The sequence below is a fragment of the Chelonoidis abingdonii genome, chromosome 15 (genome assembly GCF_003597395.2).
Source record: "Chelonoidis abingdonii isolate Lonesome George chromosome 15, CheloAbing_2.0, whole genome shotgun sequence".
Classification (NCBI taxonomy): Eukaryota; Metazoa; Chordata; order Testudines; family Testudinidae; genus Chelonoidis; species Chelonoidis abingdonii.
In genome coordinates this window covers 6,895,929-6,914,224 of record NC_133783.1, presented here as the reverse complement: position 1 = coordinate 6,914,224, position 18,296 = coordinate 6,895,929, and positions in this window count along the sequence as shown.

Here is an 18,296-nt window from a genome sequence, read left to right as displayed (position 1 = left end):
GTAAAAATTAGTACCCACATGCCCACTGGACATGCTTGTAAGACATGTGACCCCTTTGAGGAAAAAGTATAAAAATGAAGCAAATTAAATTACTGTTGGAAATTTTTTAATTAACACTTAAAGAAGCAACGCTGCTAGACAGAGTAGCCAAAACTCTGCTCTGTGGGCTCGAGTAGAACTGCGAGTCCGAGGGGTTTCCAGGCAGCCAAGGCCTTGCCTTGAGGGAATCCAAGACAGACCAGAGGGCTGAGGAGACCAGATCTGGAGGGAAGAAGTCTTCCATAGAATTGGTAACCACCTTCTCTGTCTGCCAAGCAGGAACTGTGTGAGGCTAGCACAGGGCCTGTTGTTATATGTTTGTGAAAGAGAGGCTCACTAAGAGGAATGTATAGCTCTTACTGTATAGTTCTTTAATGTCTAACATAGGAGTTATGTGCTTAATGTAACCTTTACCGTTTGTGTAATTCCTTCTCAAATAAACTGCAGTTTATGCAAGTTAATTACTGTGGACCTTTTTCACTGGTATGACAGTAATCTGCTCTGGCGGGAGCCATTAAAGATCCAATTAGGGGTAGTAGCTCCTGGTGCCAACAACCCCTACATATAACTATGAGCTACTGAATGTCTAATGCGACACGTCCTCAACCTGTATTTACTCACAAAAATAGTCACAGTAATTTGCAGATAGTTGAAAAATTTCTACTCACCCTCCGAACCTGTGTCTAATGAGTACATACACTTGTCAGTGTCGCAATTGCATGCGTCAGAATATACCAAATCTTCCCTGTGACATTTGCATCTCCTTGTTTCACAGGTACTCACACAGCCACACTGCACAAAGGTGGGGATGGCTTTTGGAACAGGTGGCAATGTGACAGATTTTCGTTACCAATCTGCCTAGAGCATCAGGTGATCAGGCTGACACTGCAGGATCGTTTGGAGAGGAGATGACTTAACACACTAAGTGTTTAAATTTTCAAGCTTTATTAATAAAATAAGAAAAATACAGCAGAGAGTGCTGGGAACACTCCCACATCACTCAAGGGAAGAAAGAAAGCATTAGAGCCCCAAGCCCTAACCCACTTTCTTACTCACACCTGCACTACCCAAAGCTGGCCATGCCCAAGTGCAACATAAGAAGAAGAAGGGAATGGGGTCGATGGGAGTCCTTGTCCTGGGCCTAGGTCGTCCGGGGGATCCACTATAATCTCCGAATTGCTCCAGCTTTCAGGAGGGTTTTAAGTCCTGGGCTCCTTTGGGGGTGTTCCATTCCGCGACCTCTGTTCCTGGTGCTCCTTGAGCCAGTCCAAATCACTTTCTGTGGTCTCTTTCCATTTCCCAAAACATCTCGGCTCCAGAGACTGTTTTCTTTTCTGTCTTGGCCTTCACTGATCTCGCTGTTATCTTTGCAGCTCTGTGTCTCACTTAGTTCTTCTTTTCTCACAGCTGGTTGGGGTGGTTGGACTTGCCCCCCTTTCTATCTTGGTGGGTAGCAGCTGGCCTTGGGCTGGAGTTCTTATCTTTGGACTGAGATTGTTATTTGCAGTGTTGAGTTAACCCGTTCTCTGCTCTTTTCTTTTTCTTCTCCCCTCTTTTCAGCCTCTTGTGACCTACAAAGAAACAATTCACTCTCCACTCACACATCTTTAACCCTCCCCAAAATGCTTTGTGATGCTTGCAACAGCATTAGCAGTATACAGTGCTGATCTGCCTTCCCAGGGGACTCCCTGAGGGAGGGGACCATTGAGTTGTGACAGCAGCACCCTTATTTTAGGAACAAGATGTCCTGAGCTATCTATCACCTATCTGTTGTTGACAGGGGACTCTTGAGAATACTGAACTGTTGCATGAGTCTATATATATGACTGATAATTTGCATGTTTCAGGGACTGCCTGAAGGAGTCCATTGTCGGTGGCAGTTTCTCACTTGTTTTGTTTTTCTTAGCAAACAACTCATAGTACACATTATCCAAAGATGTGTGTTTCTTACTACAGTATAATAAAGATATCAGTGAGACAGGAAGACGAATAGACAGAAGCAGTCTGAGATGTACTGCTTCCAAGATGCTTCAAACCCTCCGTTAGCTCTGAGTGTTCATCTGCTGTCTTCAGCCATCTTTTTTCCCATTCCAATGAAAGCTGACGTAGAGTCACATCCATTGACTGCATGAATGTTTGGCAGCATAAGACACGTCCATTCTTAGCTCAGTAGCCACTCCATGCATGGGAATGAATCCCTTCTTTTGGCCAAAACCTCTTCTGAATAGATATGTATCCCAGAAACAGAGCAATATCTTGGGCACATAGATGCAACATCCGAGTCCAGTCTCCACATTAGCACCCTGTTTACTCTGACAGTTTGCTTTGTGCGAATGTGCAAAAACAGGCATGATTCTGCTTCCTCTTGAACTGCCTCGAGTTCTGCTATTGCAGAATGGTTGCCAGGCACTATTTTCACTGCTCATGCAGTGTCGCAAAACCCAACAGCAAGGTGTACTTCACAATGAGTTGACAACCTCCATTCACACTCCATGACCCAGTCACTGAGCTGAAAATTTGCACTGTTTGGTTTATTCTTTGAATTTGATATCTTCAAGTGTTGCTTTGATATGGCGGAAAACAAAGTGGGGTTCTGAATGTCTTGCATTTGGACAATGCGGGCTCTCTCACCAGATTTGATTGATTCTTCATTGGCATAATTGTCTCCACCCAACAGCAGTGTATTAACATTTTAGTCCAAGGATAATGGTCAGCAGCTGATTGGACAGTTCCCCAAAAGTTTTATATATTACAGTATTAGTGCACATCATCTGCAGACGATCGTGAGGTCAGTAATAGCTAGTGTTGGTTCACTGGATGGTGGTAGCTCAAACATCAACAGATTTTTCTGCTGCTAAGACGGTGTTGCTTTTTTGAGTCTTTCTTAGAGATCCATTCAAGTTGAAGAGGGAAAGGTGCCAACTTATATTTTATCAGACCTTGACTATCAGCATCTCAGGACTGGGAAATAACTGTCAGCTGTTACTTCTTGTGCTATCTGCTTCTACTGTTGTTTGATTGTTTTGTTGAGATTTTCAAATGATTTGAGATTATGCCTTTTTATGGAATCAGAGACGTCTCCCTCACCCCTTTGCGGCCTGCTGGTTAAAAACTACTTCGTTCCTTGTGTGCCATTCTCTCTTATCATGCACAAACTTTCTGCAGTTTCAGGTGTGGTCACAGTAGACGATGCAGTGTCCACAAGTGGCAGTCTGTTGTCTGGGATTGTTCAGGGTTCAATGCTAAAAGGATTTGTCATTCTTTCAGTCACAGTGTTTACAGTTTCTTGTTTAGAAGTTTCATCTGCAGCAATGCACTTTGTGGTAGCTTCTTTGTGGAGATCTGGTACTGAAGGCTGCATTCTGCACGTTTGTTATGTCATAGCTGTTACAGCTGGCTTAAAATGTGCTGTCTGGTAATATTTGGTCAGAGGTTTATCTTTCATGCAAAGACGTTGATGCTTCTCACAGTCCTTGTTCAGAAATTGCTTGATGGCCACATCATGCCGTACACCACTGAAGGGGCTGGCAGTCCAGTATACTGCTCCTTGACTATCAGCTAGAGCATGATTTTTATCCATCGTCTTCTACATTTATACAAATCACACGAGCATAATGGAGGTCAAATGGAATAATCTCTGCAAATGTCTCATGCGCCACGGACTTGTTTTGTCCCTCTTTGCTATTATGTAATCCATCAGTAGTTGGGGAAAAAACATTACATCAGTGGTCCCCAACACGGTGCCCGCGGGCGCCATGGTGCCCGCTGGGGCATTTATGTGCACCTGCCTAGTGCCCAGCAGGGGAGAGAAGCCACGGCCCCGCGTCTGCTGGGGACAGAGAACTCCGGGGCTGCAGGCTGCGGTGCTCTCTGTCCCAGGCAGGCGTGCAGCCTGCAGCCCCAGAGTACTCTGTCCCCAGCAGGCGCGGGCCATGGCTTCTCTTCCCTGCTGGGCACTAGGCAGGCCCTGTGTTCTCTGTCTCCGGCAGGGGCGGGGTCGCTGCTTATCTCTGGCTTTGAAGCCGCAGCCCCGTGCCTGTCGGGGACATAGAACACCAGCGCCCACAGCCTGCAGCGCCGGAGTTCTTTGTCCCTGGCAGGTGTGGGGCCGCAGCTTCTCTCTCTTCCGGGGCTGCAAGCGCCGGTGTTTTCTGTCCCCGGCAGGCTCCATGCCACGGCTTCAATGCCGGAGAGAAGCAGCGGCCCTGTCCCTGCCAGGGACAGAGAACTCCAGAGCTGCAGGCTTCATTCTATGTTAAATTAAGAATAATAAATATATTTAGCCCAGCAGTTCAACGTTTTACTTTTTTTTAAAATAAATAAGATGAAAACTGTTTATGATATTTATTTTGTAAAAACTCCTTAATTTTTCTTACAGGTAGATAAAAAAGAGCAAATTCACATGGTAAGATGAAACAGTAATTGCCGAATAATTTAATTCATACCTTTTATATGTCAAATTACCCTTTTTATGTTATGGATTCATATATTATACAATATTAAATATGATGTTTTTCATATTATTTAGTGTACAAATACAAAATAAGCCTTGAAAAATTGTTGGCGCCCACCACATTCTTCTGAAAACATGAATGTGCTACTGGCCACAAAAAGGTTGGGGACCACTGCATTACATAGTTTTTTCATAACAGAAATGTTTCTGAATAGTTTTTCCCTTAGGTAATATAAGTGTCCATGAGCTGCTGGAGTGATTGGGTATTGTTCATGAAATCTGCCAGAGCATTTTAAACATCAAAAACATTTTATAATTAGGGATTAAGGGTGTTTGTTGCATAACTTCATAAAAAGGAAGACAGAAAAACTTCTCAGATGAGGCCATTCTTCAAATGATGACAAATATTTTGATGTTTGCCAGAAGCTGGGAATGGGCAATGGGATGGATCACTTGATGTTTACCTGTTCTGTTCATTCCCTCTGAGGCATCTGGCCTTGGCCACAGTTGGAAGACAGGATACTGGGCTAGATGGACCATTGGTGTGATCAGTGTGGCCGTTCTTATGATATATTACATGGTACAAACAAGCTCATACTGTTGTAGGACTACAGACTTTTGCTTTAATTAAAAATATTTAATTTAAACATATAATCTCACCATAGCTTACTTAGGGTGCAGTGCGTAAAGTTACATCTTCAGTGCAGTGACCCACATGGGCACAACAGTACTTCACAAGACAGTGCTGTAGCAGTTACTTGCAGATCTTTGCCAATACAGCCTTCCCCGAACACACAGCAGCTTGCGACATTACTATATTTTAATAGACAGGGAAATCTGTTGCCTGCATAGGAGTGGAGAATTCACTCTACAGAGCTGGGGTGGGGAGATTTGAGGGGTTGGAAGCTTTTCAAGTAGGTACTGATTGTTCATCTGTCCTGCAACATAACTGGGTCTGCAGGCCAGTCTCACAAAGCTTTAGCATAGCAAAGCTCTGAAGCTTCACCAAAGCGGAACTTCTCCTTATCCCAAACCTGAATATTGTGTTAGCCATTTTTTCCTTGGGGTAGGTCTACACAGCAAAAGATGTGCACGGGCTGGCCTACCCAAGCTCACTTGAATTGAGCTTGCTTGTGTAACACTGTTGTAAGAACGGGATTTTATATAGCACTACAAGATTTAATGTATGATTTGATTTCATCCTGCTAGCCACCCTTTTTGAAAAGCAGAAAGAAATGACCTTCTGGGACTATGAGGCCACGTCTAGACTACGCGCTGTATCGGCGCGTTAAAATTGATTGCTCTGGGATCGATATATCGCGTCTAATCTAGACGGGATATATCGATCCCTGAGTGCGCTTATATCAATTCCGGAACTCCACCAACCCCAACGGAGTTCCGGAATCGACATGGCAAGCCGCGGACATCGATCCCGCGCGGTGAAGACGGGTGAGTAAATCGATTTTAGATATTCGACTTCAGCTACGTTATTCACGTAGCTGAAATTGCGTATCTAAAATCGATTTTATCCCGTAGTGTAGACCAGCCCAGAGATTCTGTTTTCTCTTATGCATTACAAATTGGGCCCTCTTTAACTCTTTGTTTTAAGATTTAGTGAGTAAGAGACAGGATTCTCTATTATGTCTATGTTAAGTAGATTAGAGAAACATTGAAGGCCTGGGTCTCAATGTAAATTGTCTTGGTTATTGATTGTAATTTGCAATGCCTTTTTGCTCGATATAAAATACTACTGTTTGTATTCTCCATCTGTTTGTGTGAATGAGGAATGTATGCATCAGGAAAAGATAAGATATGAAGGCCATTGTTATAGCCAGAGTCAAGGAAGAAGAAGTAAAGAGACTTAAAGGACATCAAAGAATCATCAACGCGCATCCATAATGAAGGGCAGATTGACGACCCTGAGGTGAAGGCTGGCACTCCTAAGAACAAAGGACAGGATGACCCTCTCGGAGGTGTATTGGAAAGTTTACACCAATTAAGAAGTAACCGATCACAAACTGACACAGCAAAATCCATAGACTTCAACAAAGAAAAAAACTCTATAAGAACATGGGACTTTGGGTTCGTCTCGCCACACTCCAGGAGCATCAGATCACGACCAATAAGAACCCAGCTCCACACTTGTGCTCAATCTAACTGGCTATTAGATTGACTTGAGCTACAACAAACTAGTAACTATGAACATCACTGGCAGGACTGTGTGTGTGTGTGTGTGTGTGTGTGTAAAGATCCTGTGTGCTTTGTATGAGCATAACACTGTGAGCAAAGACAGAGCAGAGTGGGCTTCAGAGCAGGCTAGTGGGCTAAACACGTATCCATTGTCTGTACCAGGCTTGTACGACCCGTTCTGGAGTTCATGTTGCGCTGTCTTCATGGCTATTGTTACCCATGCTAGCTAGATTCACACTAGCCCAGGTAGGCCAGTCTGTTCACAAATAGGACTCTGAAAAGATAGCCTGCCCAAATGGCATCTCGGGGTTTCATTTTTAACGTCTCCATGTTTTCCATATCACATTGCCCAGAAAGGAATTAATCTCAGTCTCTCCCAATTGTGTTGGCTCTGCAGTACAAAAACTTAGCTTTGTCACCCAAGGGGATAAATCTGGTTTTGAATGCACAGGGGGAGCAGACCTTCCCCTAAATGGACACTGGGAGAAGAGCTGTTGCGTGAGAAGTCACTATTTCTGCACTGTCTATTTAAAGTATGGGCCACACCTTAAACATTCCTTTCCCTCTTAGAATATGGTTCTTCTCTAGCTGTGCCTTTTGCCAGTATGTTAATTGGGTGTTTTCTCCTACACTAACCTTACACTGTAACTCTCATTCCCTTTCCCTCAACAGGAATCAGCTATGCAGACAGTCAGATACTGCACTTATCTAACTTACTTAGGCTCAAAAAATCTGATGCAGACCAATAAACTCTACCGCCAGCCATGCTGCCTGTCACAGCCCTGCAGGGTTTCCTAAAGGCAGTTAGCGATTCAAAATGTATACACATACCCTCACGCCCCAATCACAACATATACCCATCATCTTATAAAGTGAACCTGTCACGATCCAAAACACAATCTGTTACACTTTAGATTCAACAATTGTTAAAATGCCTGATCCTTTGGGGAATGAAAGGGACGCCTGTAAGAAATATTGTGCTTAGGAAATAAAAATGACTTTCCATGGTATATCCCTTTGTAAATGTATATCCAGAAGACTAAAAAGCTTTCATAGTTAACAGCAATGTGTATGTTACAGAGTATTTAAGCATACCATACAGTACTTTTGAAGGAAAATATTTGGCGAACATTTCTGTATATGTTCCTTAAAGCAAAACACTATGTTTTAATATATTTAAAAAGCACAAACAAATGCTGTTACTGCAAGAAACCAGCTAATTAAATATGCCAGATAGCTGATTTTATACTAATTGCCGGAATAATTGCTACCATGTTCCTAAGCAAAATTAGAGCATTTTGTGTATGTAACAATATAGCCAACTCAGTATTTACCCAATTAATTCTTGGTCTTGGCTCATATATATTTAATAGGAAGACTATTATACTAATCTCTAAAAGATACTATAGAGATATATGACACCAAGCTAATTGGCTCACTCAGCCATACAGGAAAGGTGATGTGACTTCTAGTATCCTAAACTGTGTTTATTCATAAATATAAGTTTCTTTTTGTTTTCTTTTAGTCTAATCGCACTCCCTTGTGCCTCACTGTGTTAGTCAGGCTCTTGAATGAATATGGACAGGATAGACAATGTTGGCACGCTAAGGGAGTAGACTGGGAAGTGAGAGCTAGGGTCTCTTCCCACCTCTGCACTGACCTGCTGTGCAGTCACATCACTTCACCCCTTTCTGCTCCCCCCTTTGCCCATTTAAATTGTAAGCTCCCCAGGGCTTAATGAGCATCTTAATGTTTCTTAAAGAGCAGCAGTACAGGGTCTAGCACAATGGGGTCCTGATTTTGGCTGGGACCTGTGGCAGGGCACCATCTGCTGTGTGCCCCTCATGGAATGACATGGCTCAGGTCCCTCCTAGTTCTTGCAATAACTTACTTGTGCCCCAAAGCACATTCCTTTTCTTCCCTCTTGGGGCTTCATGTTCACTCTTGTGCCACGGCTTCAGGTGCACAGTACCCACACAGTTCCTCTGAACAAGGAAGCTCTCCCAGTTCCAGGGCAGTCCCTGGCCCCGCTGAAGAGGCTTTCCTGCTGGCATGCTCATGCCCTGGTCTCTAGGCTCACAATTCCCCCCCGTCCCCGCCCAGGTTAAGGAAGTCCAGCGCCCTCTTCTTGATGGGGCTGTGCAGGCTTCCCCAGCTCACCAGGATCTGGGTTCCAGCCCCACTCCCAGGGGGTGGGAGTTAGGGGCATCCTTTGTCTAACACATTTCTTCCCCTTGGTTCAGGGGCCTCACACCCCTCCTTGTAGGGCTATGCTACAGTTCAGTCAGGCTTCCCCCAGGCTTCCCCACTTTCATTCCCACCCCAGGGAGCCTCGCTGATTCAGTGTTCCCAACTCAGCATTCTTCAGGTTATCTATCCTCTCGCTTCTCTTCCTGGCATCAGCTCACCTCTGGGCTTTATCATTTTCAGGAAGCAGCTCCCTGATTAACACCTGTCCCCTAGTCCCCAGTTTGTCTGCTGCTCCCTTGAACACCTATTTCCTTAAAGGGGCCATGTCATGGAACAGGGTTTGATTGGCCCTCAGTTCCACTCTCTCTTAATGGGGACAAACCATGGTGTTACAGGGTATTTAGATATTACCATAATATAAAGAATAAATGACATGGTCCAGAGGTTCACAGGGGCAATAGGGTGGTGTAGAAGGGCTTGGAAGGGGTATGAGCTTGAAATGTTATTTATCACCTAAAAGGAAATGGATAGTTGGATTTTATTTAGTTGCATTTCAGTCTAAAAGGAACTCCACACCAAAAGGCACTCAGCCAAAGCTCTTGGGACCCTTGACATGCCTTTAATAACACAGTCATACTGGTGTGTCACAATATAAAATGGAGCAGGACTTTTCTTCCCTCCTAACATGTATCCTTTAGTTACCAGTTATGCAAACCATACAGTTAATGAAGAATTATTAATGACCATTTGATTTCAGTGCAAGGTAGACATGGGGCGTAGATAGTTGGATATTTGGAAAGGACACCCGAAAAAGCTGCGTCCCGTAATATCAGCAGATCAAAGGAAAGGAGAAGGCTCCTGAACAGCTGGTCAGGGTGAGCCTGCTGTAAGCTTGACATCTTTACTTGAAAGTTGGAGGAATTATAAAAGGGATTCGGTGGCTGAGCAAATGTGACATGCTCCTCACAGCTCTGAGAAAGTGCCAAGGCTTTTATCATATATGGGACAAAGAAAACTATCCACTTGACGCCTGGTCTACAACTACGGGGTTAGGTCAAATTTAGCCACATTAGGTTGATTTAAAAATGACTGCGTCCACACACCCAATACCATTCTGTCGACCTAAAGGGCTCTTAAAAATCGACTTCTGTACTCCTCCCTGATGAAGGGAGTAGAGCTAAAATCGACCTTGCTGGGTCGAATTTGGGGTAGTGCGGACACAATTTGATGGTATTGGCCTCTAGGAGCTGCTGGCCTTTGGACAGCACTTCAAACTCCGATGCACTAGCCAGGTACACAGGAAAAGCTCTGGGAACTTTTGAATTTCATTTCCTGTTTGGTGAGCGTGGTGAACTCAGCAGCACTGGTGACCATGCAGGCCCCCCCAGAATTGCAAAGGAGCTCCAGCATGGACTAAAAGGGAGACACTGAATCTGATTGGTATATGGGGAGAAGCAGCTGTGCAGGCCAAACTCCGATCAAAAAGAAGAAATGCTAATATATATGCCAAAATCGCACAGGGCATGATGGACAGAGGCTACAACAGGGATACACAGCAGTGCCATGTGAAAGTTAAGGAGCTCAGGCAAGCCTACAAAGGAGGCAAATGGTCTCTCTGGGTGAGAGCCCCATATATGCCCGTTCTATAATCAGCTGCATGGCATTCTAGGGGGGGACCCTACCACTATCCCACCACAGTCCGTGGACACCTGCAAGGGAGGAGTCTAACACAACAGGGAGGAGGGTTTTGCAGATGAGGACGAGGAGGAGGAGACTGTGCAGCAGGCAAGCATTGAATCCATTCTCCCCGGGAGCCAGGACCTTTTTGTCACCCTGGAGCCAATACCCTCCCAAGGCAGGATCCCTAACCCTGAAGCTGGAGAATGCACCTCTGGTGAGTGCACATTTGTAACTACAGTACAGGGTTTAAAAGCAATAGTGTTTAATGTTTGATTTGCCCTGAAGAACTGGGATGCATTTGTGGCCAGTACAGCTACTGGAAAGGCCTGCTCACATGTCTGGGGGTTGGAGCAAGAATCCTCCAGGGCCATCTCCATGAAGCTCTCCTTGAGGTACTCTAAAAGCCTTTGCAGAAGGTTTCTGGGGAGGGCTGCCTTATTTCGTCCTCCACGGTAGGACACTTTACCATGCCAAGCCAGTAGCAAGTATCCTAGAATCATTGCAGCATAAAGCATGGCAGCTAATGGTCCTGTGTTTTGGTCACATTCAAGCAACATTCAGCCTAAATCTTTCTGGGTTAGCCTCAGTAGAGTGATATCATTCATGCCAACCTGGTTGAAATAGGGGAATTTTTGTAAGGGAACAGTAAAAGGACCCTGTTCATGCTGAGCTGTTTGCGCTTAGCTAAAGGGATCATCCCAGAGAATAGCCACACACTGGGGGGGAGCAGTGAAGAGATCATCCCGGAGAATAACCAAGTGGCAGGAGGAGGGGAGAAGGGATCATCCCAGAGAATAGCCACGTGGTGGGGTGGGAGTAGGTCTGTGCTGCACATCCACCCAAAAACCACAGCCCCGCCTTTTAAATGTGAAACCCAGCCCATTGCTTGCTCTGGGAAAGGACGCTGCAGTTTGAAAACTTTCCCGCAATGAAGGCATAAGAAGAAACCCCAGCATACCAAAAGGCTTACCATGGCTGCAAGGAAACTAAATTCTTTTCCCCAGCCATGTGTGATGTGTCACCATATCGGCAGGCACTCAATATGAAAGACAAAATGTGACTTTGTACCTAAAGCACATGTGCTGTCTGCTGTGAATTGCTTGATTCACTGTGAAAGAGTCTCCCTATTGTTTTCAGAAATGTATCATCTTAAATTTTACTCTCCCTTTTTATCCCCCCACTGGTGCAGAATGGTGGTAGAATGTGCCTTTGGATGTTTAAAAGCTCACTGACGCTGTCTGCTGATGAGATCAGACCTCAGCGCAACCAACATTTCAATTGTGTTGCTGCTTGCTGTGTGCTCCATAATATCTGTGAGAGTAAGGGGGAGACGTTTATGGTGGGGTGGGAGGTTGATGCAAATCACCTGGCGTCCGATTCTGAGCAGCCAGACACCAGGGCGATTAGATGAGCACAGCAAGGCATGCAGCGCATCAGAGAGGCTTTGAAAACCAGTTTCATGACTGGTCAGGCTTTGGTGTGACAGTTGTGTGTGTTTCTCCTTGATGCAAACCTGCCCCCTTTGTTGATTTTAATTCCCTCTAAGCCAACCACCCTCCCCCCTTTGAAATAAAGTAACTGTTGCTTTATTAATTAAAACAAAATGAGATAACGGACAAGATAGCCTGGGTGGGGTGAGGGAGGAGGGAAGGACAAGGCCACATTGTTTATTGTAGCCACACTAAAAATCAAACTGTTTGAATGACAGCCTTCTGTTGCTTGGGCCATCCTCTGGAGTGGAGTGGCTGGGTGCCCGAGGCCTCCTCCCCTGCATTCTTAGTTGTCTGGTGAGGCAGATATGGACCTTGGGGAGGAGGGCATGCGGTTATATAGTGGATGCAGAGTGGAAACTCACTGTCAAAAGATTATCTTAGGTCACTAGACAATGAGGTCTAAAGCTAGCTGAGCTCACTCAAAAGTGAAATGAGTTTGGTGATGGTGTCAAGCCTCGTTGCTTGAAGACATTTGGCCACATCACTGAAACTTCACAGGATTTGGCTAGAAAATCAGCACAACTGGTGCCCTCTGCACCTGCAGTGATAAAAACAGAATGAGAAGGCTTGGTTACAAGTCAGGACAGGTAAGTTGGCAGAGTTATAAGGGAACTTTATATAAGCACTAGAAATTATATCTTTTCATTGGGATCGTGTCTAGTGCCAGCACATGGGCACAAGGTGGGAGGTAAGAGGGTGAAAGGAGCCTTACTTGCACAGAGTCAGACCCATTTGGCCTTAAGAGGCTTGCCCCAGATCACAGTGTTTTTGGCAGGATGTTCCGGAGGAGTTCCAGATTCCTGCTTCCTGCTCTATTCGCTAGCCTACACTGTGTTTACACACATTCTGCTTATGAGATGGGATCTTAAAGTTATTTTAAAATTACTTAAAAATTCAGTTCCCCTTTTAAAGTCTGGGTTCTCCTGCTTTGATATTTCCCCCTCTGTGGCACAGCCAGAAAAGTATGTGCCCTTGAGAAATGAGGCAAAGCGTATTGAACAAATGACAAACTCCTTTCAGAAAAAGACATTTTTCCAGCACAATAAAACAAAACAAAACACAATAGCCATCCATTTAACAAGCCTTGTCCCAGAGTTTTTTGTTAGTTCCAAGCCTCTGTCCCCCAAAAGGCAATACAAAATTATACAGGTAAACAACATAAGAAACTATCAGAGGGGTAGCCGTGTTAGTCTGAATCTGTAGGAGAGCACTTCAACCTCCCTGGCCACACTATAGCAGACCTTAAGGTGGCCATCCTGCAGCAAAAAACTTCAGGACCAGACTTCAAAGAGAAACTGCTGAGCTTCAGTTCATCTGCAAATTTGACACCATCAGCTCTGGGTTGAACAAAGACTGTGAATGGCTTGCCAACTACAGAACCAGTTTCTCCTCCCTTGGTTTTCACACCTCAACTGCTAGAACAGGGCCTCATCCTCCCTGATTGAACTAACCTCGTTATCTCTAGCTTGCTTGCTAGCATATATATACCTGCCCCTGGAAATTTCCACTACATTCATCTGATGAAGTGGGTATTCACCCACGAAAGCTCATGATCCAAAACGTCTGTTAGTCTATAAGATGCCACAAGATTCTCTGCTGCTTTAACATAAGAAACTGACAGGAAAGCCCTTACAGAGAGGGCTCATAAATGGACCCTGGATAAGACATATTAAAAAATAATCCCACAAGGAAAAGAAATCACAGGGAAATAATCCCACAAGGAAAAGAGGTGTGCGTGGGGGTTTCCAGTTTTTTCATATGATTATATCAGTATTTAGTACTTATACAATGCTTTTCAAATTCCAGGCTTTTTACCCATATGAGGTAGGTCAGTAAATGGAACCCACATTTTACAGATGGCCAACAGGTTAAGTGACTTGCTCAAAACCACAGAGGGGGTAAATGCAGGAGCCAGGATGAGAACTCAGGAGTTCTAGTCTCCAGGGACTTAGATGTGGCAGCACAGTCCAGTAGACAGGGCAGTGGACCGATAAGAAAGGAGATCTGGATTCTATTCCTGATTCTGCCACTGACAAGCTCAAAATCTTGTCTCATTCACCAACAAAATTTGGTCCAATAAAAGCTATTGCCGCTCTCAGCTGATCTCTCAATATTGTGGGACCGACATGGCTACCACTGCACTGCATACGGACCTGTTTTGTGACCTGGGGCAATTCACTTAAGCTCTCTTTGCCCAAGATTCCCCTCGCATACTTTGTCTCTCTAGTTTAGGTAGAATTTATGCATTTTGGGTTAGAGGCTGCCACATGCTTTGGGTGAATGCCTTACCTTATTGAAGTCAAGGGGAGTTTTGACATTGATTTTAAAGGAATCGTGATTTCACCCTACAGTGCATAATACAAATCTCTCCCCTCCCCCCCAGCTTCAGATGGGGGTCTATCAGTGGTACTGTAACAAATAATAATAGCAATAATCCTGTAATATGCTTAAACATGCTATGAACATAATTGTTACAACAGCTGAGAAAATGTACAACATCCTTGCCATACAATGGAGCCACACAAAGTTATGTTTATAACATGGTGACTCGACAGCTATTTTTTAAAGGTAAAATAAAGGATTACTGTAGTTTCATGTTTAGCCTTGTTAAGAAAGAAATAGGGCTACTAAAACTGACAATACCTGCTCCATAGCTTCCTGCTGAGTAAGAAGATAGGTACAGTAATTGCATGTCTGAACAAAGACCTAGAACCTGATGTTATTTACTGTAGTATAGTTTTAGCAAAGACAATGATGCAAACCTTGGAAATCTGATGACAAAATTCTGGTGCAAAATTTAATTAAGACTGCCCGTCATAAATTCTGTATGCTATGCAAGATTAAAACACACAATATTGCATATAAAAAAAATCTATAATTGACTTGCAATGACTTTTCTCAGGTCAGAACCCAAGACTAGCAGGGAGACCCACTACCACATGTTTAGAATTTAGCACTGAAAATTAAGAGATGGATCCAAACTGGAACAAGTGTATATGTACCTCACTGGAACCTTGAAGAATATCAAATCTAGCTCCAGACTTAGATTCAGACTAAGAACTAAATCTACTGAGAATATATTGAGATGTTTGGCTAGGAGAAAAGTAGATGGCAGCATTTTAGATAACTTCTAAACAATGGGTTTGGCTAAGAAACTCTACTTATCTCCCTCATTTAAAGTGACACATCCACTGAGGCTGTCGCCCTATGAGGTAGTGGATGAGTATAACTGGCTGCTCACCACCATATCATCTACTTTCTTCACTGAAGCTCCAATTGCAGAGAAGACATGCTCTCAACTGAAAGACCATGCATTCTTAGCAACGACTGAGCAAGTAGAAAGGATTTTCTGGTTGGAATACAGAGCCAGAATGAGTAGCGTTGACAAATAGATAGGCTGACTCAAAAGAAACCAAGATTTTTTTTTTTGCATCAACCTGAAATATTTTGGTCAATTTGAAATGAATTTCTTTTTTAGTTCTTCGCCTTTTTCTTTCTTTTTTTTTTTTTAAAGATGACTTTGGTTCAAATTGAACTGGATTTTTTTCTTTGATTCAGTTCCTGAAGGCTCTCTCTGACTCAAACTCAATATCTAGATGAATTTGGGGCTTTGACACAAACTAGGTGGCTGCAACTTGGTACAGCTAAGCCTAAAGAAATGTTGGTGAGTTGGATGAAGCATGCACAAACATCAAAGTTCAGAAAACAAGAACTGCCATATTGGGTTAGACCATGGTCAATCTAGCCCAGTATACCATCTCCAACAGTTGTTTCAGGTGTGAACAGAACATGGCAATTATGGAGTGATCCATCCCTGTCTTCCACCTCTGGCTTCTGTGCTCAGAGGAATAAGGTCATCCCAAGAATGAGGTTGCATCCCTAACCATATTGGCTAATAGCCATTGATAGAGCTATCCTCCATGAACTTACCCAGTTCTTTCTGTACCCTGTTATGCTTTTGACTACCACAACATCCCATGGCAATGAGTTCAATATATTAGTTGTGTGTTGTATGAAAAAGTACCGCCTCTCGTTTGTGTTAAACCTGCTATTAATTTCATTGGGTGACCCCTGGAATTTGTACTGTGTGTAAAGGTAACTAATACTTTTCTGTGAATTTTTTCCACACCTCTGTCATCTATATGATAGAGGTATCAAGACATCTAGATAGACTTATGTGCAGTGCTGGGGAGGAACTAATGGTTGCGGTACTTGTAGGTACCAGTGACATAGGAAAAGGTAGAAGAGAGGCTCTGGCGGTCAAATTTAGGCTGTTAAGTAAAATATTAAAGTTCAGCACCTTCATGGTAGCATTCTCCGAAATGCTTCCAGTTTCCATGCAGGTTCAGTTAGACAAGGTCTCAGTGTGTGGATGAGACTATGATGTTGGGAAGAGGAATTTAGGTTTATTAGGACCTGGAAAACCTTTTGGGAAAGGAGGAGCCTATAGAGGAAGGATGGGCTCCACCTAAACCAAAAAGGAGCCAGACTGATGGCATGTCAAATTTAAAAAGTTCATAGAGGAGTTTTTAAACTAAGGGCTGGGGGAATGCCAACAGGTGGAGAGGAGCACACAGTTCAAACAAAGACATCCCCTAGGGGACAATCTATTAAAGGGGATACTCTATAGTAAAGAGGAGAAAATAGAAGTTAATAAAATATAGGTAGGAACTGAAGAGAAAAAGTCAAATGAAAAAGAGTCTCAATTACATCACTCAAAGGCAGACAGCTAAAGTGACATATTTGGTAAGTGCTGAAATGCTAGAAGTTTAAATACTAAGATGAGTGAATTTGAGTGCCTGTTATTAAATGAAGATATTGATATAACAGGCATCACATTTTTCTTGGGTGGTAATAGCGAGTTTAGAGTTTTTTGTAGGTGTAGAGTTGGGGTATTTCCCCTCCCTCCACAGCATACATTACTTTTCACTTATCAATATTGAGCTATACTGGCACTCCTAATACAGCGAGTCCATCTGCTCTTTTATAATGCAAATGCATATGTTAGCTATATTAATAGATCTTGGGTCATTCCCAGTAGCAGCTGTGCTCAACAGCGCATTCTTCCATCTCTTGGTGGTGATAAATGTGACCATTTAGCTCTAACATGGATGTAGCCCCAATTATCCATGCCTTTTGCTGTGACGTGCCCTACCTTGGCCTACACGTTTGAGACTCCATAGAAAAGAACCCTAAGGTAGACTGCAGAGATCTGTTTATCAAGCACCGTTTCACATGAGAACATTACCCCTGTGACTTAGGGTCTGCACTGCCGGTAAGTAGGTTTCCAACTTGTTGGTTTTAATCAATGGGTTGAGACCTCAGATGCTGTATCAAGGTCATGGCAGGTTCTAAAGAGAGTTGGCTGTTGGCAGAACTTTACCGTTGAAAGGTTCTCAGCTTTACAATTACCCCTTCTTCTATTCTTAATGTCAGAGCCTAGAACTGTCATCTTGCGGGGCATACCAAAAGGGTAATTTTTCTCCCAATGGTTTGAGATGGATGGGCTGAGAGTGGGTGTAGTATTTATGTCAGCTAGTTAGAGCTTTTATTAGCAGGTATGTAATTTGTTCATTCGTAGGTTTGGCTTGGGAAAAGAGGGTGAAATAGTGGTCCATCACATTACTAGATTGTGAAATTAAACTATGTAGAGCCCCCAGTGCATGAAATGGGACACACACATTTATAGATTGAAAGAAACACTAATAAATATTTGCTCTGATTAATAGGTGTATTCCTCAACTTCCTCTTACAAACATGCAGTGACTTGTCTCGCAACACAAACCTTCTCTCAGTCACACACTGTCCAGAAAGAATGGAGTTCCCCACATCTCATATTAATTACCTGCAAAAAGGCATACGAGAAAAACTTCATCCTCCTACTCATGCTTCTTATTACCATGATTAGGCAGTTTGGTTTCAAGGGTTCTGAATGACATTGTATGCCTGGAATTCATTACTCTACCTGCACTATGTATCATTTTATATAATGCCTTTAGCTAGCCCCAGAATGCCTTACAGGGGTGCTTCCCAAATGGTGGTCAATGGAATACATGTGGTCTATAAAGCAGTTGCTGCTGGTCCACGAGCTGTTTGGACACAACAAGCCAGTTTTTTAAGAAGTTCTTCATTGCCTAAAGATGCAGATAGGTGCTCAGTGGGATTTACAGATACCCATTAACACCTACCTCCCATTAAAAATTAATGAGTTCCAGGATCACTTGTGGAAGAAGAGGTCTGCACAATCATGA